Source organism: Vanessa tameamea, chromosome 9, assembly GCF_037043105.1.
Source record: "Vanessa tameamea isolate UH-Manoa-2023 chromosome 9, ilVanTame1 primary haplotype, whole genome shotgun sequence".
Classification (NCBI taxonomy): Eukaryota; Metazoa; Arthropoda; class Insecta; order Lepidoptera; family Nymphalidae; genus Vanessa; species Vanessa tameamea.
This window is the reverse complement of record NC_087317.1, coordinates 6108022-6134157: the sequence shown is the minus strand read 5'-3', so window position 1 is coordinate 6134157 and position 26136 is coordinate 6108022. Positions and strand designations below refer to the sequence as shown.

The window sequence follows — 26136 nt, the reverse complement described above, 5'->3', positions numbered from 1 at the left end:
GCAATACCTGGTACTGTTGTATTCCAGTTTGAAGAGTGACTGACCCAGTTAAGGTGAAAGATCATAACAACTCAGTTCACAGGGTTGGTGGCGCACTGGCGATTTTAGAAATGGTTAAAATTGTTTTTACGTCGCTAATGTCTATAGGCCATGGCGATTCGCCCGTCCGCCTACATATACCAAAAAATATTAAACAGAAATATAATATTTTATGACTAAAACAAATAATAATAAGGCAGCAATCGCGCGCGCCTAAAATATATAGCTCTCTTTCTCTGTTCGTCTTCGTCTCGCTCTCTCTCTGATTTTCATCCACCTATCGATTATCGAATCGAAATTATACGTTTTGTTAACACATTTGTAACATAAGTGGAATTTCGAAGGCTTAATTACAGTCTAGTTTAATTTATTTGAGAATGTCAGTTGAATTTACATTGCAATCAATGCAAAAGCGAATTATGCAAACATGTTATTTAAGTTATAAACAGGTATATTTGGCATATATTTAAAGCTTGTGGAGTAATTCTTATCAAGGTAATTTGATAATTATCATTAATACTACCTCGAATTATATGAAACATTCTAGAAGCCATGCTACCGTGTCATTAAACTCTTCATTCTGGAATATACTGATTAAGTTAACTACGATTGTCTTTAATTAACTGTTGTTAAACATCAGTATATTTGGACGTTTATTTCCTTGTAGCCCGCAAGGCTTTCCTCGCGGAGGAAATAAGAAAATACAAGTTAATCCACATGGCTTCAAAGTAAATTGATAGATGTTATCTCAAGAGTCGAGACGCCGGAAAGAAACAAGAACAACAAAGACACTGTTTCATATGTGGGTTGATTTTCAACCAAAATAAAACTATTAATGTTACATACACATACTCATATTATACGAGGCAATACAATACGCAATACACACTTAGAAAAAGTGTATAGGTAATTTCACGATAAAACTATAGTAACAGTCTTCTCTCCTTTTGTAGGGAAGGTTTTTAGTTTATATTCCATGACTTTGTTCCAATGACACATGCATTGTTTGGTGATCTCCTCACGATGGTTTTCTTCATTGCCTAGAATGAAATAATAAATAAAAAATACTTAGTGGCTTGTAAATCGCGTCTAAGTAGAATCTATATACATTTTTAATATATAAAAGAGAAATACCACTCACTGATTAATCACGAACTCTCAGGAACTGTAACACCTACAAACTTGAATTTTGGCAGGAAGGTTCCTTATAAGGTTTAAACATCTGCTTAGAACGGATTTTACGAAACTCCGCCCCTACGGGGGTAAAATAAATTTCGCGCGGGTAAAGCCACAGTTTCTCCTAGTTTATTATAAAATGGTATTCGGTTTTTCTATTACATATATTTTGTATATTATTTCCACTATAAACTGAAAACAATTTATTAAATAGCACCTTGACGCTCATTTGATAAAAATATCAATTACGAAATTGCAAACATCATCATGACCATTATTTGTATAAAAACAAATATCTATTCGTTATAAATTATTCAATTTAATTTTGCTCATTTATGTTAATTTATGGTGACCCCATATTGACTATGACAATCTATGTGCGTCTTGCTTTCCCTGTACTTCGCTCATATTCACTAAGAAATCCTCATCAAGCCGACCTACTTTCTAAAGAAAATGTTACGTCTCCATTATTACGCTTTTCTTATAAGACAAAACTACAACTGCAGTGTTCTATAATACTCATACAAATGTTAATAAATTATTTAGTTTTATACGTAACAGAAACAGATTAATTTAAATATTTTGTAGGTATATGAATAAAATGTGTATACGTAAATACGCTTTACTCGTGAACAAAACTATAGCAATGGCTTATTTTATAAATGTCTAATTCATATATAGATATTCTATTACTAGATTTAATCGAATTTCTTGCTAAATTTTATTAACAAATTTCATCAGCCAATCAAACGTGATTTATCATTTACGAAGAATATTACCATATTAAAAAAAATTATAATAAAAACGCTTAGAAGACACACGCTTTATAAATTGAAATATAATCATTTTAAAAATGCGTCTCTCACTTCTATTTATTTATTTATTCAGCTCGTATTTTTTGTTATAACTGCTATTATTATACGTACCTATAATATGTGAAGTATATGCTCACAATCAAAGACGATATACCAAGTAATCATGGAAATAAACAAAAACCAAACTAAGTTAATGATAAGTTATAGATAGAAATCGCATTCGAGCTAATTTATCCAATAAACGTACAACGCTGACAAACTAAATTAAACCCTAATTGCAGTCTTTGCTTCATTATCGTAAATGAAAATGCGTATCTTGACATGCAAAGTTGCTCTCTAAGCTTGATGTATAGGAGACACTTTGAAACATTGATTAGAGCGTGTTTCGTGGCCCGACAGCGTGAACTGAGCACTGAACAGATATTAGGGATCTTTCAGACTTTAGTGAAATAATTATAAAACATTACTTTCAGACTTTAGTGAAATAATTATAAAACAGCACTTAATTGTTACTTATGTGTTTATAATAAATTACGCAGTATAATAATACAATCAAATTTGTTACATTACAATTTATGTAATTTATTACTTGACATTTTGTAATTGCTTATTCAAATAAATGTATTTAATTTCATAGGACATGTCGTTTACTTAGGCCATTGGAAAAAAAAAAAGAAAAAAAAAAGGTATACAATTTATTTTTTCACTATTATCTTCACATTTAATACATTTGAAGACTTTTTATGCATATTTTTAAAAGGGGATTCCCTAAAATCCGCTATGATTAAAATTTAAAAATAGAATTCGAATTCAACAATTCTATTTGTCGTTATTAATGGTTTCAGTTAATTATTCCAAACGCAAATACGTTTAATAGCTGTCGCAAAACTGTCCAATTAAATTTAATAAAAAGTCGTTAGTTGAAATTAGTTAATAGTACTTATAGATTTATTTCTCAATATAATCGAAACTAAACTGAGTCTGTCATTTCTTATTTTGATAATCCAACAGCTTACATACATAACATATAACGTATTATAATAATCGTAACCAAAATCAAAATAGGAATTCACGAGTATTTTAAACAAAATGTATTGTATCAAACTACAAGGCAGTAATTAAAATAAAATTATAATCGTAAAATTAAAGTGTAGAGATTAGAATCGAATGTGTGTACATTAAGTATCGAAAAGGTTTACTATTGGACTTAATAACATTTTTTATCATATACATACATTAACAGCCTATAAATTTCCCACTGCTGGCCTAAGGCCACCTCTCCCTTTGAGGAGAAGATTTGGAGCATATTCCACCACGCTGCACCAATGCGGGTTAGTGGAATACTCATGTGGCAGAATTTCGTTGAAATTAGACACATGTAGGTTTTCTCACAATGTTTTCCTTCACCGGCAAGCACGAGATGAATTATAAACACAAATTAAGCACATGGAAATTCAGTGGTGCTTGCCTTGGTTTGAATCCGAAATCATCGGTTAAGATGCACGAGTTCTAACCATTGGGCCATCTATATAGTAGAATAATTATGATTACCTTCAAATAGAATATAAATAGAGCAAAATTATTTCGATCTAAGGTATTGGTATTTTAAAACGACTACACGATAACCACCTTTTAATAAATATCTCAAATGCACGGTCAGATGGCCAGTGATATGTATTCGAAATGTTTCGAACCTTGCTCGTGTAATGGACGACAAGCCTTACGCATGAATAATACAGGTGTGTGAAACATCCTGATGCACGTTTCGATGCGCTTGAGACAACCTAACAAAAGGACGTTAATGAGGAAATCGTGTACACAACCAGAGACGATCGAGATCGATACTGATTTAGTGAAAGTAAGCATTCAGCGCTGTACAGAACCGGTACTTGGACGTGTTAAGCACAATAGCAACATTAATGCCGACCGTCCATCAAAGCGGCGTAATTAAGAGCAAGCAATACCTAACATATCTAGTTTTCTAATACTTTATAGTTATAAACATGACGCTAAGCATATTATACTAGACAAATTGTGTTTTGTGTTCTATTTTTAAATCAAGTATCAAGAAATTATCTTGATCAAATTTCAATGACAACCAATTACAAGAACTGACTAACTACGCATGAAATATTATTATTCACTAGTAAGTACACAAACACGTTGCGCTCCCTATTATCTCCCTTAAAGTCCAAAGGGACAGCAGACCTGTTCGTTCGAAGTGAGAATTGGCGCAAAAACAAACGGCTTTACCAGATTCCCGAAGCATGGAATTATAACACTACCAACTTCCTCCGAGCTGCTAATGAGATTATTTAACAAAAATAATATAAAAGTTTAACAAAAAAAAATCAGACTTTAATTGTTTTATTCAAATTTAAAACCAAACAGGAAGTATGTATGGTATATAAATAAAAAAAATCCAAATCGGTTTTCCAACGAAGGAAACAAAAAAATAAAAATAATACGACCGAAATGATAAACTTGTTAAAATCAAATATATTTAAATCTCTTATAATTTAGTCACTAAATTAACGAGGTATTTAAAAGGAACGATGGTATAAACGTTGCCCAAGGTTTAGTCACCATACTATTTAATTATTTAACGTAGATAGATATTAACGAATTCGGAATATAGCTAACCAAATATATGTAACAGTTTTAAACGTAAATAAGACCTGATTATAGATGACTCCTCTATGATACTACTTATTGTTCTACATTGTCGGGTTAACGTAATCGTTTTAAACTCAAAGAAAAGTAAGTATTACCGCTTTCAGCTTCGCATCATTAAATTCGTTTTATCGGGAAGTTCCCTTTTCCTCGAAGTCGCATTGTTTAGATCGTGGTTATGGAAAAGTCATTATAAATCGATGTTTCACTTCGCAAGAAAGTTAGATTAAATTCTAAATTTATTTCAATGGTATATACATATATACATATAGTTGCCTTATCAGACTTAACTACCAGTTAGCTGTTAATTAAACCTTATTTGATTAAAAAGAAATCAAATCCATAAAATATATTGAATAATAATTGAAATTATCTTCAAAAATATACGTTTTGGGAGGCTTACAGATGTAATTCCGATACGAAATATCGAGCTCTCGTATCGTAATGGCGCAATAAAATAGATAAGAAAAACATAAAAATAACGGAGAGTCGAGTGAAAATGTATTACCAAAAGTAGGGCAAGGAACTTCAACTTATCAAGTTAAATTGGAAAGTCACACGACGTCTTGTACTGAGGTCACATGGGGATCGAATTAATTGTTTTCATTCCGTATGAAGAGCGAATACTTCACATGATTTTGCATATTTTACCCCATAGCCGCGATTTTAGTATAAGCTGGTTCTCAAGGAACGACACTTTTGACAAGTATTCATTTAACTTAGTATGTGTGGGTCAAACTTAGTTTAAAACCAGTTTCACTAAGCCGATGGAGCTAAAGTTTCGCATACACTAATACACTTCAGCTAATGAACCTAAACCTAAAATTGCCACCAAATTTTTTATTAATTATTTGTAACGCGGCTTTACCCGCGAGAAATTTATAAAACTTTATAGTACAGAAATCTCCAACTCCGATTTTACCCGCTCGAAAGGTAAATTAAAAATGGAACCTTTATCGTTCCCTGTACTCGAACTATATCTATACAAAATTTAATCTAAATCGGTTCAGCGGTTTAAGAGTAAAGAGGTAACAGACAGATTTACTTTCGTATTTTTAATATTAGTACGGATAATAAGTGTTACGATACGTTCATAACACGTCACTTTTATTACCTCGTTGATCTTATGGCTGAAATAATTTTAAATGTTAAATTTAAAAAATATATAATTATTTAAACGCGTTCGTTAATCAGAAATTCAACAGAGTGAACTCGAAATTCAAAACTCTATAACTTTGCCAACGCTGAATTTCAACGGCTGTGACAATCTGTCTATGTTAATATGTACTATAAATACCTAAACATACAATAATAATATTAATATTTATACATTAAATAAATATAAAATTATACTAAAATAAATGAAGTTTAACTAACATCATAACTAAAGATTATTGTATATATTTTTTTTTTCTTACGCTAATATAATAGGTATATATTTATTTATTTTTAATTAAGGAACGAATCAATTAAACAAAGAAAGCACGTAGCGAACTACGTACTATCTCCAAGTTATAACTAAACGTATCGATAATCGATTTTCCAGATAACGATAATGTATTGAGTATCCGAGATCAGTTGCAAACAGGCCCAGACAAGTTGTCTACGTGATCAGAATCTTACGAAGTCGATCCCTTTCAATTACGAATATGATCAATAGTCAAATTCAGAAATTTCTGTATAGTGTATCTGCGAAGCGTGTATCCTAATCATATCAATCACTTTATCACGTATTTGGTTATACATACATATATGTACACTACGATACGGGAATTTAATACTGCTGTGATTTGACATATCAACACCGATTAAACTTAATTGTCCGTAACAGGAGTACGCATAAGGGTGAGTATTCATGTAAGGAAATTTGACATATTTCGTATTATAAAATCCTTTCTATCTTTATAAATTGTAAGCGAAGTTACTTTGTGTGATTTAAAAGTCTAAATCTTGATCAAGAACAACCAACAAAAATCCCAGGAGTTACTTTATTTTGTTTAATTTCCTGTTAAGCTGAAGGTATTTAGTATTTTATGACTTAATATATTGTATTTCAGCTTATACTTTGATTTTTATTTATATTTCTTCTAATCGTTTTTAATTTTCTTGGAGAGGAAGCGGAAATGATTTATATAATGTAGGTTAAATAAAAAAAATATATAAATGTAACTCAAATGAAGCCATTTCACATTATCCACGCCTTAAACTAATTATAAAACATCAAACAAAAGAAAAACGTTTTCATCGAAGAGTTCGGCTCGGATAGTCGGTTTTTAAGTTACCCCGTATTTCATATCATAAAAAATTCCGCTCCAATAAGTGTACTTATTTAAAACAAGAGCTTTACTATTAACGTTAGGCTTAATTAAGCGTTCCTTTGAAACACTGCGATGTATTAAACCCGGCTCATCTGAGTTGCATAGAGCGTAATTGGAAAGCGCTAACTCAGCTAAGATTTACCAATTAAGTGAATCAGCGGTAAAACCGCCGGCGCAGTCAGCGTTCGAGCTGCCAACCCCGGGACCTTACCATCGCAGTATCTTTTATTCGTATCCTAAGAACTACTTCAACTTATTAATTTGTTTGCTAATTAGAAAATAGTTTTTAATTCAATTTTTTTTTTAATTTCTCTGTCGCTACTAATATTATAAATTCGAATGGCAGTTTGTTGTTACGCTTCCACGTCTCAAGTGCTCAAACAATCATCATGAAAATTTAAAAAAATAATATTATGTAGGCCATACATGAACAAAAGCCAGAATCGCTACATTTTAATTAATAATCATAAATCAACCATTACAGCTTTTTTTTTATAATGACGGCCGGAGAATTGTGCTTGATAGTAAGTGTTCACCTTCGCCCTACGTCCCTTATGCCTGTTACACTGGCCTACACACCTTTCAAACCGAAACACAACAATACTAAAATATATTTATCGCCAAGCAACGATACTTAGTATTATTGTAATGAACGGGTGGTACCTACCAAGACAGGCTTGCACAAAACCAAGTAAAACTACAGAAACATTCCCGTCAAACGAAGTGGCCGTTAAGTTTGACTCTTATATAAAAATGTATAATACCTAGTCGTCGTACGACTTCGTTCGACTAAATCATCATATAATATATTATTTTGGACCAGTTAATAATGCAATAAGACGTCAAGGTGAAAAGTGGATTTTTAAATGAAATGAGACTGACTGATTCAGCCAATAAAAACATCCACCGAGGCGCAAGGCGGGTCATAGTATTTGCATAATAATGAAATACAAGAAAGAATCTCTTTAGAAACAAACCTATCTTACCAGGACTTACGGAATTCAACCGGGATTGCTATAAAAAGAAAAAGAAACAGGACAAAGGTAAATTAAACAACAGAAACAGCCAGTTGCACGCAATCATTTAATTTAGTTTTTACTAAGGACGTTACTTTATACATTTATTTTTGTCATATAAGCGAATACTATGGAATTATTGAACAATGGTAATGTTATGTTAAAAGGTTGGGCGAACTAGTGTTGTCACTAATACACAACCTTAGATCCTATGATCTGTGGTTTATTGATAATGTATACATTCGTTCAATATCTAATATGACCAATGTCTATGAGCGATTTATTCGTCTGTCTATGGAACTAGATCTAATAAAGTCCTATATTTTTCGTTTTTATATGTATTTAATATTAATTTAAATATTAAAATAGCGCTGTAGCTGAGATTAATAGCGAATTTCCCGAGGACAGATCAAAAGGTAATGTAATTTGCCCTAAGGGAATGATCCAGACTATATCAGAATTTCTCTTGCCATCAAAAATTAATTATTGATTATTTAGCAGGGAAGTTTGTCTAAAACCAGACCCTGGAAATTGGTGTAGCTAAATAACTTCTTTAACCCTCTTGCTAAATTATTAGTCATTTATATTTGTAAATATTTGCGCAAAGGAATAGCTATTGAGTCAAAAGTTAGCAAATCTCTGAATAAACATTAGTAATTTTATTTAACTTGAACGACGATCTAAAATGTATCTAGATAAAATTTCGCTCAACAAAAGAACTAAAACAAACAAGGCAACTTTATTATCGTGAAAGATACGCTTGACGACGAACGTACAAATTTACTACTACTAGGTACTGTTTCCGAGATTTGCGGTAGCGAACAAATAGATAAACAGCGTTATTAAATACCCCCAGTACAATTTTTTCTCAAATATCTTCTATGTACAGATTTTAATCAGTTACGATTTTATTATATGTATAGACGACACATTCGCTTCTTTGACATCTTAGACATATAAATAATTATCAAAGAATCCAAAGGTGAAAAAAGGACTTTTTAATTAACATAATAAATCTCAAAAGTGTAATAACATTAATGAAATAATATTTCTATACAAAACATACGTTTAATAAATCAATCGTTTTCTACTATTGAACAGTATTCTAATTCGTCAGAATATATTAGTATTCAAGCCTTCTTCAGATTCGGAGTGCAGTCCAACGATAAACTTGCCGACCGAAGCCAATTGAATCGCATCGTCTATCGGGTAATATTATTAAACTCTACTATAGACAGCCACTGATCTTCCACTATTAATTAAACCTTCATCTTGTAGATTTCTTATAACTTTAGCTAATTTGGACGCGCTGATCAACCAAATTTTGGAATTAATATTTTTTCTTTAAGTTGAAAAATATTAAATTTAAAATAGTTTTTTTTTTTGGCAAATACTTTAAAATATTCCGACCAATATAATTGTTCGACGGCGTGAAACAGTTTATCGTTTGATTGCGGTTCACCCTTCGTCGTTAAATTTGAGGGAAATATACATTTACCAACACTTGCCGTATAACATTTATGTAAAAGGGAATAGTTGCATTAAAAAATATTAGTCTACATGGAAATGATTCGTGGCTTTATACATATTAATGGGCATTTCAGACGGAAACTTACCGCATTGCGACTGATAACAAATACATTATATAATAAAAAAACTAGCTCGATATTGTAGGATAATTTTAATATCAGTGATTTAGAATATATTTGAAACAGAATATTATATTTATTCAGAGTTTGTTACGTCGTCATACGTAAAGAAAGTCGAATTCGCAGCCAAAGTTTGGGCGCCATCAACAAGAGAGTTATCCACACGGAAGCGCTTAAATTACGTATAAACAGGGTCTACTTAAAAATATTCAAATCACTTCGTGTTGTATTATGTATTCGTGTATTAATACATCGAAGATTATAATAAGACTTGTTATTACAAGCAAACAGAAATCGTACTAAAATAGTGTACAGACAACAACTTGTTTTGTGTGTCTTTCTGTGTTACTTGTTGCAAAAAGTAAGATATGGACACACACACACATACAAATGTGATAGCACACAATTAATTTTACCGATTTTTGAGAGTGAGTAAGACACATAGTAGGTCCAATAATTTTTTCCAAAAAGAAATCGAAAAGGACTTTTTCAAAGTCCCGTTAAGTCAGATTGTTTACGCCAGTTAAATCCATGTGTAGGTCACGTGCGTATGTAATAAATGCAAAAAATCTAAATAATATGACAGGAGTGACTTTAAAATAAGTGCGTACAAGGTAAGTAACACATTCAGAAACAGAGGTAGATATAAAAAAATTACAATCTAAAGAACACAAAATGCTCTGTATACTTACTTATCTAATAAACTTCCAAGTATTAACAACGTATTAATTTAGTTCATAACTTACACATTCGTTGATTTAATTATTAGGGCAACACCAAGATTGTTTTTTTAAACAGAGTCCAATAAACATTAAATCTATAGAGCAATCTAATAGAAAACGAAACTGGTTTCGTTATTGAACACCCTCCAAACAAACCCTCCATGTATTTAATTTTATTTCATTCAATATATCATGATAAAAACGGACAAAAATGAACAAAGGAAAATTATTTAGCATTTAGAGAAATACTAGCGTAAGATACGATTACATTATTTTTGACCTTCGAAATTTGAATGTTGTCTTCTTGCATATAACTCCCAGGCATAATATGTTAACCGCATATTGAATTGCCTTCGTTCACAGACGGAAATTAACTTCCGTACCGTATTCACTTAAACGTTTGCCACGAAATGTCAATAGTCTGGGCATGTTTACAATAAGTGTAATATAGTACCGTCAGTCTCTATGTCTGTTACAGGTGTCGCGATACTATGCAATAACGTTGGAGCTCGATTTGTCCCGGGCAGAATTGCTTTGTGGTCCATGATTTGACTGTAGCGATTTGCGAACCGTTTAAGAAAACACGTATAACTAATATTTTTTACAAATTAAAAAAACAAATTGAATTAAATAAAGAACAATATGATTCGAAATTTAAAATTATTTAATCGTATAAAAGATTATATATATACTCTTTGGTCAAATTAAATTGTTTCAACAAATAATTGTTGAGTATTTTAAGTATCGATTGCTTGTATTATACGTACAAAAGTATGCGTAGGATATATAACCTTAGACTTCAATATTGACGTTGTGTTAGTTTATACGTGTATTATTATTCATCTTATTTCCATACGTGTGACAAGAAACATTTTATTTTCATAGAATAAAATGACTCATCATACGAGAACCGATTATAAGAAGTAACTAACTTAAGCACTATAGTAATGCATAATTCATTTTATATATTAGCTATTACTTTCTTAAATTATATTATTTAGATGATGTTGCGTTCATTTTGGACCAAACGTTAGATGCCAGGATGCTAGGAGCAAAATGTGCTGCCGCCTATCCCTTTGTAGTAACGACGGCACAAGCAAATGTAGACACCCACAATAATTTGGATTTATTCAAAAGACTCTCCGACGTAAATAAAATATAATATCCGATAGTAATATCAATAAAATATAAGTGTTACAATCAACGAAATTACAAAGAGAAAATCAATGGTCAATGCAAATTCACTTAAAAGGATTGATTGATTTACATTTCACTAAGATAGCATTTCCAGAATCCAAATTGCAATTATTGAGTGTCTATAAAAATAAGAGAAATTTCAGAGTTTTTTTTTAAATATCTTGCTAGACGAAATGACTAATAGGCCTACCACAGAATTTAGCGATGTTAGAAACATTAAGTAATCTTGGGAACTAAGATGTTATCTCCCTTACCTATAGTATCACTGGCTCACATATCGTTCAAACCGGTACACAATAATACTTACTTGTTAGGCGGTAGAAAATTTGATGCGTGGATGGTACCTACACAGACGGGCACAAAGCCTTATCACCAAGTATTTTTAAGAATTCACAAAAAAATATACGAGAAATTATTTACGTTAAAATCGTGTTCGTGTACACGGAGTCTAATAATAAATAATCTCTGCGTATTGAAATTAGTATAACCAGTTCAATTGTATTTTTAAACAGGATTATAGTAACAAAGGGATCGAATAATTAAAAGAAAAATTAGAACAAGCTACAGAATGTGATAATTTATACGACAAAAGTCGAAACACATTCAGTAACACATGCATCTGCTTAAGAATTCCATATATTATCACAAAAACGCTTGCAAATGAGTCATGTTCCCATTTTACCAGCATGTGACGCTTTAAATTGCTAAAGCGTCCTGAAGTTTCAATTTTGATACTAATCGAGTTAACTGTGAATTTAGATGTAGATGTATTCATGTACAAAAAGTTTCACGGTTTTAGTTAAAACAAATGTTTTATATGAACATTTCCTTTTTTTTTTTTCATTGTAATATCAAAGCAATAAGAATTTGTACGAGACATTTTTTTTCGTGTCAGTCACATTGTGATAAATGATAAAAAATATTTTCTAAATGTAACAGATAAAAATATAATATTGGTTTTATGATGATTTTAAATTAAATATATGAGCAGAATACTAATTATTTTAAATAGGTGAGATTTGATTAATTGATTCAAACTTAAAATTGTTTTAAATTAACATATTTTGCACAGCTAAGTTCATTTCTACACTTTCAAATATGAGCTGGTTGATAATGATCGTAACAGTATGATAGCATTTGGAACAACATACATAAATTTATTTTAATTATCTCTACATACGTCTTTATTTTATTTATTTAAGGCCATTTTCAAATGGTTTCAGTTGATAGCTCTTAACGTTGGTAAGACTGTATGTATTATTTAGTCTTTTATAGATCGGAGTGTGAGTGTTCCTTGTGATTGTGGTAAAGAACACTTAACAAGTAAGTTTTAATCAATACTTAAAATTCCATTACTGATAAAAAACTGGATTGAAATGAAAAATGTTCTTGTTTTGCTCGCATATCGGCCAAGTGGCGCGTTAAATTGCAACAGCTTTGTGAGGCATTTTGTGCACATTTAAAACGGGCACAGGTTTTTTACGTTCGTACTTTTATTAACTAGTGTACAATTAGGCTTTAAATAGAAACTTTTTGCTGGTTCAGATTTCATTATGAGTTTTTTTATTTTATAATTAATGCAAAGAGCAATGAGCAATAACTCTCTGGGAAGAAAAACAAAAGAGTTATAACTTTTTGGCGAATCTTTTACGTTTTCCTTGTTCATTTATCTGTCTTATACATCTTTATTTCGTTTTGCTTTAAAATTTATATACTACCTGTGATTGTTATTTTAATTTTTTTAGTGCAATAATAATTGGTTAGATACATAGACTATTAAATACATAGAACATTAAATTAGAATATTTTCTAATAATATAATTTAATCAAACATTACTAAGCCTAAATTCAATAAAGACAGCCAGGCGATATAAATTAAATGTCCCATTGCTGGGTGAGGTTGATTTAGTAGATTCAATAAAAACAATTAGAAAACTCACGGATATAAGTACTGCTAGACTAGTTTATTTTAGTAATTTTCATAGTCTTATGTCATATGGAATGTTGTTATGGGGTAATGAAAAAAAAGAAGCCCTAGCACATCATTACGCGAAAAATTTAAAGAAATAGGTGTATTAACGGCTGCTTCACAATATATTTATGAAAACATGTTGTGAAGCAATAATATAATAACAATATAATAATATAATATAATGTTTATACAGAAGAATATACAACAATATTCGATAAAAGCTGATACATACTATTAATACAAGAAATAAGAATAATCTTGTAACCCCTACTTTCAGCTTGCATAGGGTACAGAGAACGTTTTTGGGCAATGGTATACGCATACATAATAAGATACCGGGAAATATAATCAATTTACCATTTACTAAATTTAAAAAGTTTATTAAGACTAAATTAATAAATAAATCTTATTATTCATTAAAAGAATACTTTTTAGAAAAAAAAAACGCCTGAATTTAGGCTCGGGTTCCATCACAGGACACTAATTATTGTAAAAAACAGCATTGTAAATCTGTCTATTTGAAAAGAGCAGCTATGCGAGTTTCTTGTTGTTTCTTCTCGCTGGTATCTGCTTTCCGAAACCGAAATTGTGAAGTTTACTTGAATAAAATTGATATTATTCGGATCTAATGGGCTATTGAGGACAATATAATATATAAATATAATAATTCAATTTCAATTTCAATTAGGAAATTGAAATTGAAATTATTAAATATAATGATATATTTAAGCGAGATAACCTGCAATAAAAATAATATTTAGGACCACTTCAAAGCAAGGCAAGGAAAATATACATAAGTGTTATAGTTTTTTTTATATTAAATGGTATCCTCATTTAATATAAAAAAGCTATAAATTTGTTAGCGACGCGCTCCTTTTAGGGGACACAATTATTAAACCAAGTGGATTTTTCTACTAATTTACATAGGGCCAATCTTTGCCTATAATTTGAAATGTGATTTGTGTGACCTCGATACACAACATCGAATTATATAAAAATTATCGTTTATATAATTCTCACGTCACAATGTAATGCGATAGAATTACATATACACAAAGCAAAAGCAAGACCGAATTAAAAGTGTTCTTTTTTCAAAAGTCAACTAATAACCACTTTAACATTTAAAAAACCCAGTAGTGTTTCCGACTTTTTATTCAGTGACCATCAATTAAAATCTTCGTGTTACATCCACTGGACTTAGTTCCAATCCTACATACATAGATATTCGTTAGAATATAATTTTGAACGTAAGATCTGCGCTTGACGTTTTGAATCAATATTCTATCCGTTTTAAAACTGAGCGTTCGAAATAACACCTCTAAAATAAAATGCTGCCGATCATTAAAAATTCACCTATAACTAAATGCAAAACTCATGTTATTTTTCTTTAATAAACAGCGCTTATATTACTTTGCAGGATTATATAAATGATAGAAGAGCTTGGTCTTAGTATTCGGTGATGTCTGTAGGAAACATAAATTTTATTGTATAAGAATATTAAATGTACATTTTTTAATTGTAAAAAGTAAAGTAAAGTAAGAAATAAAATGTGTTTAATTTATGTTTTAATTCATCCCGGCTCTGAAGGAAAACATCGGATAAACGTGTAAATTTATACCTGTACTTTGCAAAATGACGATTCAATACGTAGTGCCTAGTTGATTTTTATTGATTTGAAGTAGATTCTGACATGATTTTGATTTCAGATAGTTTACTTACATATATGTTACCTAAATTTCACAAATTCATGACTGAAAGAGTTGTATTCAAGTTTATTGTGTATTGAAAAAAATATATAAAATTCTAGTGTATAGGTTGAATATCCACAGGAAATGTACAGTCGATCAAGGCTGTTTCATGCTATCAAACTGAATTTAGAGAATTCGTGTGGTGTATCTTTTTTATTTTAATTTAATGAATCTAATTTCAATTAGATTATAGAATATATAATATTATATAATTAAAGCCTTGATGTTAATAATTCTATTATTGTTATTATTAAAATTAAATTACGCATAGTGTCATTTATAGTTTGTTAAATTTTATATAAATGACCTTCGCATATATATTTTTTATTTTATATTTTCGGGTATATTTTATATCATGGGTAAGAAAGTATATTACATTTTTAGAAATTAAAATCTTAATAATATAAATGATTTTTTTTATTTTTATATAAAAAAAAATATCACGTATTATAAGTTACAACACCAACCGACCAGTATCTTATCTATACTGATCTATACAAACATTATAAATGCCGAATTAACTCTGTATGTCTGTTATGCTTTCAGAGCTAAGCCACTGGACCGAATTTGATGGAATTTGGTATTCCAACCTTGAAGCCATAGAACTCATTTTTTAAACCCAATACCTACAAACGACCTTAAAACAGAGGCCAAGCCGCGGGCGAAAACTAGTATGTTTATAAATAGCACTTAATGATTACATTTATCACAAAACATTCATCATCAATCACAGTCAATTACAATTTAAAAACGTTCTTGAAATTAGCGTATTCAATACAAAATATTGCATAAAATGATAATCACATCGGCTTTTAAGCGAAACAAAAACCAGCGTTCATTAATCTTAAAAACAATTAAGATAAGAAATAAATAACCTTCTTAAAAAAATCAAATCGCGCCTACCTATATGTACATATTTCGGGTTCAAATCCGGGCAAGTAATTAATTATCATGTTCTTAATTTGTATGTATAATTCATTTCGTTCTCAGCGCTGAAGGAAAACATCGAATAAAAAATCCACAACCACCAAAATAGCAGCGTGGCGGTATAAGCACCAAAACATTCTCCTAAAAAGCGGAGAAGTCCCAGTAGTGGAACATTTACAAGCTCTTACTGGTAGTCTATGTGGTAAGTCAGAGTATAAACTGTGCCAAATTTCCTACCAACACTTCCAGCCGTTTTTGCGTATAATATTAATAGGATATAAGTTCCTACACAATCTCTGTGTCGCTATATATTCGCTGGACGGTCAGCCTATGCCTCATATGGCAATAGTGCAGTGTATTCCGCACCCCATGCACTGCGTTTGATTTGTTTTATTCGTTGCCGGGTACTTTCCGTTCCCCATTCGTATGAATCAAACCGAGCGACTCATTTATTTGATACCGAGTGGAAATATAGCACCACGTGTAGGCTCTATAAATGTATCGCAACTTTAAAACTATTACATTGGAACGTGTTCGGTGAATTCGCTTCTAGTTTCAGGTGATTCATTAAATCTTTGAATGATTTCAATTTTCGATCTTGTCTATGCGCACACTTTCTTGGTGGTAGGTTTGTTCAAGCCTGAGTAGACCACACCATTATATGTTCCCCCCCACACAGCTATACAATTCAATTCAATTGTATCAATTGTTGTAAGTAGAATAATATTTTTTATCGCCATAAATGATTCCTATATTAATTTTTCATTGTTTTATTTATAACACGAATTATTAATCATATCAATTTATGTACCAGTCAGACGAGCGAATGGTCTACCTATATGGTGGTAAGTAATATTCACCCAAAGGTACTGAAGTGTCATCTACCACCAAACAGCAAAATACTTAGCATTGTTGTATTCCGATTTGAAGGGTGACGGTAAATTCTTAGCATTGGTAATGTAAGGTAAATATTTCTTGAAACGGAGACGGAATATATGGATGGTGGTGACCACTTACCATCAAGTGGCCCATTTATCCGTCCGCCTACTTATATTACATAAATATGTATCCGTACTGTTAGCTGGATGTTATTGATGGGTCCCAAACGAAACATTACGAGATTTGTCTGTGATGACGATAAAAGATCAAAAAGAATTTTCATTTAGAAATATTACATTAGAAGTTTTTTTATACACACGATCACACCTCGTGCGCTCCGTTAATTTTTCGTCTTGTAATTAACTATTTAAACTTACCTAAATGTAATATTTCGTCTTGTAATTAACTATTTAAACTTACCTAAATGTAACTTTTCGTCTTGTAATTAACTATTTAAACTTACCTAAATGTAATATTTCGTCTTGTAATTAACTATTTAAACTTACCTAAATGTAACTTTTCGTCTTGTAATTAACTATTTAAACTTACCTAAATGTAATTTTTCGTCTTTTAATTAACTATTTAAACTGTAATTTAAAAAAATACAATCATTTTTATTATTTCAATATTAGTATTACCGTATTAGTGTATATAATTCCAACTAATAATTGCCAAGACTATATATTCTTAAACCTATATAAAATATATATATTCTCAAAGTCAATAAAAAACAAATACTTATTACTTTGAATTTATTTTGTATACAACAATTATTAAACCATTTTTATCAATCATACTACTTGTACAACATTAGTGGTAGACGTTATTTGATAAAAGCATAAGAGACTATAAAACGCGTACCGAAAATTAGAGCAGTAATTATCTTTATTTCACTCTAATAAGCGAACATAATCTTATTAAATTACGCTAATGGGTTACGTTTGTAATCTAATCCCATATTCTAATTACAATTAAGAAAGTCATAATCGTCCTACGAGGATTTTCTGTAATGAAGTTTTAGAGAGTTCGCAGCTTTATAGATAAGTATGTGTGTTCCACCATGACACAAATTAATCTATATAATTATTCAAAGTAGATTATAATTTAACTAATATCAATTTTCATTTTAATTCACTAAAATCTTTCCTATATTTGGTTATTGATACTATTTATAGTGTTTAAATGCGTCGAATAGACTGCTAAAACAATTATATAAGCTATTATTTATTTTACTTATATATTTACACAGATAACGAAAACTATTCTCGGATACAATGTACTCAACAATTCAAAAAGCTACATATGACTCTTTAAAAATTTGTACAAAGATTGTAAATGCGAAAGTAACTCTTACTGCCTATTTTTATGATATCGGTAGGCGGACGAGCAAATGGGCTACCTGATGGTAAGGGGTCACCACCGCCCATTGACAATGGTGTTGTAAGAAATATTAACCATTCCTTCCATCACCAATGGGCCACCAACCTTGGGAACTAAGATGTTACGTCCCTTGTGCCTGTTACACTGGCTCACTCACCCTTCAAATCGGAACACAACAATACTAAGTACTGCTGTTTGGCGGTAGAATATCTGATGAGTGGGTTTCTACCTATCCAGACGGGCTTGCACAAAGCCCTACCAACAAGTAAGTTAATGCCTGATGCTCTTTTGACGGCTAAACTCGAATTGATATGAAGCAAGCTTGAACTAAAAGGACATATAGCCTTGTTATGCCTACCGGATGACCAACCTCTAAAATATGACCATCCTCTAAAAGCCTCAAGCGACCACCAGCTTAAAATAAAAAAGTCTTAGATATCCTCTTCCAAAGTCCTCTACCCGCCTGTCAAAAACCTTACAAATTGATTGGGCGATTCGACGATTAGCCGAGACAAACATACAAAGATACACAGATGGCAAAGTGAGATAAATTACACAGAACCATAATAAATAGCTTAAGAAGAGTTTTGAGTGACAGGAAGATTAGATTATATTTTAAATATTAATGTTGTGTTATAAACCGTATCCTTACAGCACGTTTTAGAAACAAATTTACTAAAGTATCAAAAACCAAGTAAAGATAATGTTGCACTATTGGGCAAAATCTTCGTTTTTCAAAAATTTGAATCAGAATTCTGAACATTTTTCTACGGAGAAAGGATGAATAATTATTATAAACATAACTGTAGTTCTTCAAATCTCAATTTCATTTACCCCGATTAAACCCGCAATCTCAATTTAAACTCCGAGTCCATCCGTCCACTGGGCCAGCTAGGTTCAATTAAAGTAACCTAGAAATAAAGTTAGTAACCTAGAGTAAAGTTAACCTAGGAATAAGCGTGTTGCCTAAGAAATGCGGGATTAAAACTCCATCGTATTCAATTGCGCAACTCGTTCCCGATAAGCCTCCATTAGTTTTATCTATTAATCTTACTTTAAACCGTTGCAAGGAGTTAAAAAGTACTTCAAATTTTATTTCAGCGCTTATGTAAGGATCACTAGAGACGATATAAATGAAAACATGTCTTTATAACGTGTTTAATATATATTTGATAAAATGTTAACGAATTTCACTGTAATTGGGTCAAATGCTTGGCACAACTACATTTAATTAGAGGTGATTTTTTTATTTAATTAGCGTAATAATTTAGAGAGTTTATATGGAAGCAGGTGGAAAGTTTTCGATTAAACTTCAACGGAGCATAAATTGTCGAAAAGAGAAAATTTATATTATAAGTGATAATATACGAAGTGACCCGATATGGTTGATAGAATACGTTTATTTTAGAGACAGATAGCGGGTTCTCTAAGAGGTTTTTACGGTGAGTTTTCATGTTCTTAATTTATATTTAAAATTGATACAGCCATGTACTCCTTACGTGTATCCACCAAGCTATTTTAAGCGTATTTTATTTTCTCGAGAGTACATTAACATGCTGTTACTTTACGTCTTTTTATATACAAATGACTTTATTAAGTACTGACTTAATCATGAATTTAATGGCAATTTAAATGAAGTACAGGTTTTTCCATTAAATTAATAAAATTCGTTGATGTAGTATGTTTTCTAAATGATTATATGTGAAAGTGCGATACAGTTTATTCTATTTAAAAAAAATTGTTCGTAAATTAAAATATCAGTTGATAAAATAATTAAAGCCAATCTATGATTTTAATTATTGAACCAAGATTTTAATAACCAATCAATTTCCATTCAGATTTGCATTCGAAATTAATCATCTTACAAAATTCTGTATCACCCGAAAGTTTAATCGAACATTTCCATCTCCTATAAAACGATTTGCGACGTTAATGAATTTTAAAAAGACTATTTTCAAATTGACTGTTGTTTTCGAACGCGGTAAGCGAACGTTTTTTTTTCCAAATTAATTAAAAGTCACCATGGGCCAACTAACTCGGACGTGCCCAAAATACCACCCAACTTCCATTTAATTTCAACTACTTTATTTCTGTCTGTCCAGTCTTAAATTAAAAAATGAACTTTTAACCTCACAAAAGAAAAATAATTTTGCAAGTTCGAGTAATGATAAATGAATTCATTTGATTTTGAATTAAGAATGATTATTGTTTTTATTAAAAAGTTTTTATCTAAGTAAATATTATAAACGGGAAAGTTAGTTTATTTGTTGCGCTTTCATACACCTTAACTACTCAACATATCATCATGATATTTTACACATATGTTGTCAGGAATACAGAAAAGTAGGGTACTTAATATTTACCCTTAACCACGTGTAAGGGGCACGTGGTTGGTGAAAACTAGAATTTATATAAAACCTCTTTTTTGCAGTCAATATTGAAAATAATGATGTTGTACTTAATATGTGCCATATTATTTTGAAGTCATCTTAATTAAGTTTTGAACTAAATTGGTACGCATTGTACGTGTATGTTTTTTTTGGACATCTTAATAAATATTTCCAGTCTAGTGCGCTCAGATTTAAAAACCTTGAACTTTAAAATTATATGGCAGATGAGTCTGAACTCCACACATATACTCATATCAAAAGATTTATATCTAAAAATCACTTTATTAATTTAAAACAGATAGGAATAAAACATTTAATTAATAATTTAATAGACAAAATATTTTATACACAGATATTATATTGTGCGTTATAAACCTTATAATTATTTTCTCAGTAAATATTTCTGTAATAATATTGTTTCCACATATTTTGTACTTACGTTAAACTGTTTCCCAGAAGTAAATCACTTCTTGTCGTTACCAAGATTGTGAATTACCTGCAATTATTGAAATAACATTAATATATCGGTTAATCTAAGCAAATTATGTTTCGCTATTGTCGATTGTGTGTTTTATATTATTATTATGTGTTATATATTTTCGGAATAATATGATTATTGTACTGTTCCTTATTATTATATAATATATTACGGCGTTGAGTTTTATGAAGGCCTTTCTCGATGGGCATCGACTATCCACCAATTCTACTGCCTAACAGCACTTTATTACTTTTCTGCTCTAGTTATAGTCTAGGAACGTAATACCTTAGATAATGTTATTGTTGCATTGAAGGTAGAGGTATTTTCTATTTATATAGGTAAGCGGACGGGTAAATTGGCCACCTGATAGTAAGTAGCCACCACCGCCCATTGTTATTGGCGCAATGCACCACCAAACTTGGTAATTGAGAAGTTATATCACTTATGACTGTAGTTACACTGGCTCACTAACCCTTTGAACCGGAATAAAATAATGCTGAGTATTGCTGTTTGGCGGTAGTAGATTATACTTCAGTGACTTTGGGTGAATATTTCTTACTATTAGCCTATTTGCTTGTCTATATGAACCACAGTATTACAGTTACTATAAGATTATAACATGTATATATATAATAATATTATATATACGAAAATAACTCTGTCTGTTTGTCTGTTGTGTTGTGTGTGTTCTTTCACGGTCAAACCACTGAATCGATTTTGATGAAATTTCCCTTGAGTCCCTGGAGTTCAAGCTGGCTTCATTGGGGTACTCTTTTTGCTTAACAGCTGACGACTAACCCCTAAAATGCGAGCGAAGCCGCGAGCGACAATCAGTTTTATATAAAGTAGACATTTCAAAACATTAATATCACGTGTTATAAATAAAACGATGAAAAACGAATATTGAAATCATTTATGCCGATAACAATTTCACTATGCAATGCAAAATATCTCTAAAACGTTTTTCCCCGTTATGAATGCAACCCTTTTTTTGTCATACTTTTTTTCATTTCGGAACTTATTTTGCATGAGTCTGTTGTTCGTACTCGCACGTGTTACACAATTAGTGCTGGGCACATTCTCTAAGCACAGTCGAGTGAAATATATTACGCACGAGCTATGACAATGAATTCTTTGATACTTGCGATGCGGACTTTAGGGAAAAGAATATTCGTTTTTTAATATCACAATAATCAAACTATTGCACATTCAACGCACCAGCAAACAGTAACAAAAACAAGACGTGTGACAAAACTGTTAATTCGTTCGTCATTTATGTGTTAGTTTTCAATATTATTAAAAAAATAAATAAATATTTAGGCTTTATACGTTCACAATATATAATTTATGCGTAAAAGGAGGGCTTGATTATAAAAATTAAAATAGGGAAACTAATAACAATAGCTGTACTGTTATTATTAATACAAAATAATAATATATAATCGGTTGTTTGTTTCACGTAAAGTTTAACTTTATTTACACATAGAACAAAATTTCAAATTTGAAATAAATTTATATTTTAAAGTAAACTCTTACAAAGTGTCTTTGAATCGTAATTATACGAGATTAATTAAAAATAAAGCTACCATTGGCTCGGAATACCGAGACAACCCGTAAACAATAGCGACTCCTTTTTATTAATTAAAGGAAATAAATTAATAAATTATGACTCGTACAAAATTTTCCTTGTATATATTATATATGCGAAATACGTGTTCTGTTATTACTGCTCTAGCTTAAGTCAATTGTAGTTAAATAATTATTTACAGCCTTTAAATATCTATCGAATCTCTCAAATGAAAACTCGGCGGTACATTCCCGGGCACGAAATTCACTAAGAAGATTGGCGTGTTCTAGCCACTGAGCGATCTCGGCTCATTGGATATCCAAACTCAAAATAAAACGACACGTATTATTTTCAAAGAAAATGCAAATTTAACTCTAGTTGGATAAACAAGAAGACAAAAGACAAATAAACAACATTTGACATCGAATTGACGCGGTATCGTTGGTCGAGAGCTTGAAGAATCCGTGATATTCATTATGGATTTGCGAAAAAATTTGAACGTCGACTAAACTATGGATATATGTAAGTAGTTAAGTGGAATATTTATATATATATATATGTCAAAAACTGTCAGAAGAACTGTCAGTAGTGCCCAAAATAGCTGAGCTACTAGCAAATCGCGCAGCATACATAAATCTAAGGTTTATTTATTTTTATTCCTTCTTCAATTTGAATAGACTATACACACTTAGCTTTAAGATATAACTCAGAAGCTTCACATATAACTGTTTAGTAAACACATAATGTGCGTAGCATTTGTCCTGTTGCTCGCTCCGTCTGTTATCGGGATTTACTTAAGCTTATTTACAACTGACAGGTTACATAATATTCACGCTGATCGATTGTGGCATACCGAGCATACTAATATCGTAACAAAGTAGGTTTTGTTAGTTCGCCTTGTACCTACATACGTACTTGATTTTTCCAAGTGCACACAAAAACTACAAATCCTATTATATTTTAAGCTTTATTACTTAACACGATTTTTTAAAATTATTATTTAAAACTATTTTGGGTTGGATTGCTGCCAAAATTATTAACAGATACATTAAAATTTTGTATAGATCTTTCCTAAATTTAAATTAACAGTAATTAACAGTAACCATTTTATTTATGTTTTGTTTTAATAAAATCATGTATAATAAGCGATAACATTAAATACATTTATTTATCTTACAGTATTAAAACCCGACGGTGGAATTTTTTAGTTTTTACGTGTAATCCGTCAAGATTAAAGTACTTTGGCTAATATAATCATATGTATTTTTTAATAATTCTATAATAATATATAAATAAAAAACCGACCTAACAAATTATGTACGAGCCACTGATAAGATAAAACAAGTATGCAAAGTTAAAGCTTATTCATCAACTAAAATACCGTTAACTTTAAAAATTCGAATGAACAAAAAATAATTTAGCATATAAGTGTTAAAGTACTCACACATTTAACAAAAAAACTACAATCAAACTGTAAGTCTTATCGACTAACTGTAGACAATTAATTCGCTCTGATAAAATATTGAAGCCGTATATTAATATTGGTTTTATTGTATGACGGAATAATTTCCCCTTAATAGGTCACGCTGCATAACTTTTAATTATTACGCACACGACTGCATACGATAAATTGCTCATGTATGCGTTTGTGATTGGAATAAAAATGACAACTCAATCAACTTTAATTACACAGATATTATTAAAATTAAGATTAAAATGGCGTCGAGAAAATCGAACAGGTTTAATACGTCATGACTATTAAATTTGACTTTGGAAATGTTTTGGAAGTATATTTATATTTTACTTTTATAAATAATTAAAAATCGAATGTTTGATTTAAAATGAAATATTTATGTGTACAAATAATTTTTTTGGATTTTGAATCTATACATTTAATAAAATTGGAGTGTCAATATCCAAATAACTTAAATTCAAACAGCGCGCACGAAGCCGCGGGCACAGTACTAAATAAAATGATAGATACCTACATTAAAAATACACTAAAATAAAAAAATAAATATTTGAATTTTAAAGAACATTGGATAAAAAATCTACGCTTAAAATGAAACGCTTTTTTGTGAGACGCAAATGTTTGATAAAAAAAGATATGGCAAACATGAAACGACTATTTAATAACGCGTGGTACAAAAACTACGGCGATATAAAAACTCTAATAATTCAATTATCTCCTCTTGTAATAAACAGTATCATCATAACCTGTTTTTAATCAAATGTTGAGCCAATGCGGCAGTCGAAAAAATACGTGAATTTTATTTTGGTAGGTAACCAAAAATCAGAACTATAACACTGAGCCTCTATCTTCAGGCAAGGCAGGCAGGCAGGCAAAATTATACAACATTTTAGTACCTAAGGTGGTATACTTAATGACGCATTGGCGATGTACGGGATGGTTAATATTTTTTACAGCGTTAATGTCTTAAGGCGGTGATGACCGCTCACCATCAATTGGTCCAATTTCAAGTCTGCCTACTTATTTACAATATACAGAAATTACACATGTATCAAAACATTTTGTCAATTTTCCACCCGTAGAGGAAAACGTAATGCAATAAACTCCAAACCTTCGACGTAAGAGGAGCCTTATCCCATCCATGAGACATTTAGGAGTTGTTACTTAACTTTTATAGCCTGTCCCTTTATTTTTTCACTAAATGTAAGTCCGCTTCAGGTGGCCCAAATTAAATTTCAGACATGATCTTTATAAATAATAAAAAAAATTATGACTAGACTTCTAGTATTATATATAATTAAATAAAAAAATATTATATTGCTTTGCGGACGAGTCAATGATCCACCTGATGGTAAGTGGTCACCACCGTCGATAGACAATGGTGCTGTAAGAAATATCCCTTGTGCTTGTAGTTACACTGACTCACTTTTCAAACCGGAGCACAACGATACTGAGTGCTGTTGTTACTGGTGGTAACTAGACGGGCTTGCACAAAGCCCTACCACCAAGTAAGTAAATAAATTTTTGTATAACATCAGGCTTAGCTTTTCATTAAATTGCCCGACTCCATCTACACACAAGTACTCAATATTAATCCTCTAATTTGAGTCTGTCAGTTTGAGAAACGAAATTAAAAAAATATTGTTCGCAACCGCTTTATTATCTTTCTTAATAAGGTTTTAATTTATTATTAGATATTGAAGAATAAAATGATTTGGA

General features: G+C 30.7%; 1 protein-coding gene across 3 annotated transcripts in view; it reads right to left on the bottom strand.

The window, feature by feature from the left end:
* LOC113394950 (uncharacterized) overlaps positions 1-26136 on the bottom strand; it is a 187432-nt gene that overhangs the window by 75859 nt on the left and 85437 nt on the right. For 2 of the 3 annotated variants that reach the window (XM_064215858.1, XM_026632441.2), the window contains exon 2: positions 21341-21397. The exons of the other annotated variant lie outside the window; for it this stretch is intronic. The gene's annotated coding sequence lies outside the window, so the exon portion shown is untranslated. The remainder of the gene's footprint in view (positions 1-21340; positions 21398-26136) is intronic. 3 annotated transcript variants of the gene reach the window in all.